This window comes from Marmota marmota, unplaced genomic scaffold, assembly GCF_001458135.2.
Source record: "Marmota marmota marmota unplaced genomic scaffold, marMar, whole genome shotgun sequence".
NCBI classification, from domain to species: domain Eukaryota; kingdom Metazoa; phylum Chordata; class Mammalia; order Rodentia; family Sciuridae; genus Marmota; species Marmota marmota.
This window is the reverse complement of record NW_026000153.1, coordinates 9,314,563-9,317,038: the sequence shown is the minus strand read 5'-3', so window position 1 is coordinate 9,317,038 and position 2,476 is coordinate 9,314,563. Positions and strand designations below refer to the sequence as shown.

General features: G+C 38.0%; 1 protein-coding gene across 1 annotated transcript in view; it reads right to left on the bottom strand.

Moving 5' to 3' along the window:
* Window positions 1–2,476, bottom strand: part of Bbs9 (Bardet-Biedl syndrome 9) — a 487,047-nt gene that overhangs the window by 472,904 nt on the left and 11,667 nt on the right. The gene's annotated exons all lie outside the window — the stretch shown is intronic.

Genomic DNA, 2,476 nt, shown 5'->3' with positions numbered 1-2,476 from the left:
TTTTTTTTTTTTTTTTTTTTTTTTTTTTTTGCATTGAGACAGGTCTCACTACTAAATTGCCAAGGTTGGTCTCAAACTTGTGATCATCCTTTCTCAGCCTTCTGAGTTACTGGGCATCACTATGCCCCATTCTATGTATGATTTTTTTTTTTTTTTGGTACCAGGGATTGAACTCAAGGGCACTTAACCACTGAACCACATCCCCATCCCTTTTTTTTTTTTTTTGTATTTTATTTAGAGACAGGGTCTTCCTGAGTTTCTTAGGGACTCCCTAAATTGCTGAGGCTGTCTTTGACTCACAGTCCTCCCAAATTGCTGGGATTGCAGTGTGCAACACCGTGCCTGGCTCTATGTACGATTTTCATAATAGTTAGCAGGACTGTTATAGTAACCAGATCCCAAGTAACAATCTAACTTACAGATTCAAGCTATGGTTAACTAATATGGGATTGCACAGGAATTAAACAAACAAGAAGGTATTAAATGGAAAGCCATTAAGGCCTTTTTTATAAGAAATAATTAAATTGTGGGGCTACGGTTGTGGCTCAGCAGTAGAGCACTTGCCTAGCATGTGCAAGGCCCTGGGTTTGATAAAAGCATATGTAAATGCTGAATACTGGCTTTGAGTTACTGAGTACTAAATCTAGAAACTCAAAAGACACTGTTGTTGCCAATTAAGAAGGCCCAGGGATACATGAACTTTTTATCAAAGTTCATCCAATGTGAGAACAAGGCCAATCTGTGCTTTTTTTTCCTTCAATTTCTGAGAGCTTAAAGGAAACATATTTCCTTAGAAAATGATACACCATTTATTTGGTTTCCTAACACATACACTTAAGAGATTTATAATGGCTATATAGAAAACTACCTCCTCTACAAGGACAATATCAAAATCAAACACAGGTCCCTGTTTAATTAACCAAACTTCCTAATACTAAAATCTGCACTTGTAAGTGTTTTGGGCTTTGAAATTTGAAAACTATCCCAAATCTGGTATAGTAGTAGTATAGACCCCTGTTTAATTAACCAACCTTCCTAATACTAAAATCAAATGGATCTTATAGAGTTCATCAGTATTCACGCAAACTTCTCTACGTCTGTATTCACTCTTACCTTCCTGCATTCTGTCATGGTGAATAAAGATCTCATGCCTGTTCAAGGTTAACCTTTCCATCTACATATCAGACACCATCTCTATCCACATTCTCAGGATCCCTGCTATACCAATGACAGCCTGTATCTTACCCATTATCCCTACATTTCCCCATATCATCATCATCATCCTTTTTTCCTTCACAGCTAAATTTCTTTAAGGAAACATAAATTCTCAGTCTCCCCACCTTCCACTCTCACTGCAAATCTGGATCTCATTATCATTGTGGACACCCTCATCACAGACACCAATGAACCACTTGCTGCTAAATGGAATGGAAACTTTCCAGGCTTCTTATCATTAAAACTTCCCTCCTAGGTACTAGCCCAGCTGGTTTATCTGACTCTCTGCCAGCCTCCTCAGAATCAATTACTGACTACTCTTCCCAACTCCCCATTTAATGCTTGAGTTCTCCAAATTACAGTCCTACACTTCCCACATCTTAATTCCAACTGCTCTCCATGTGGAATTTCACCTATTCTCAGGGCTTTAAATACAACTGTCACCCTGTTCATTCCAAATATCTGCCTCTATTCTGTATAACTACAAATCCAAAACTGCTCTCATCAACCTTCTATTCCATAACAATCATAACACTCAAACTTCAAAGTGCCACCACTCAACTTTATAGCTTTTCAAAATTCAAATACCTAGCCCCACCACCTCACCCAACTCCAGAGAATACAGTCTTATAGGGTCTTGTAAGTCTGGAATAGGCAATCTTCACATATAATAATCTCTTCAAGATATTACAACACAGGTATCCGGGCTTTGAGAAATAATGATTAATGTTTTTGTCTATGTAAGACATAAACATGCAATAGTTTTTCTATAGCAATGCTTGGAAAAACATAGAAAGCTGCTCATAGCTGGACATAAACTGAAGGCAAGCAATATCTCAGCATACTGGTAACCCACTGGTGGTACTCCAGAAGAAGCTCTAATAGAAATACATATATGAAGCTGGACATGGTGGCACACGCCTGTAATTCCAGCGACTTGGAAGGCTGAGGCAGGAGGATCATGAGTTCAAGGCCAGCCTCAGCAACTTAGCGAGGCCTTAAGCAACTCAGTGAGATCCTGCCTCAAAATAAAAATAAAAACAAAAAAAGGTAGCTGGGGTTGTAGCTCAGTAGTAGAGGACTTGCTTCACAAGCATGAGGCCCTGGGTTTGATCCTCAACACCACATAAAAATAAATAAATAAAAATAAAGATATTGTGTCCATCTACAACTAAAAAGAAAATTTTAAAAAATTAAATTAAAAAAATTTTTAAAAGCTGGGGATATGACTCAATGGTTAAGTACCTCTGGGTTCAATCCC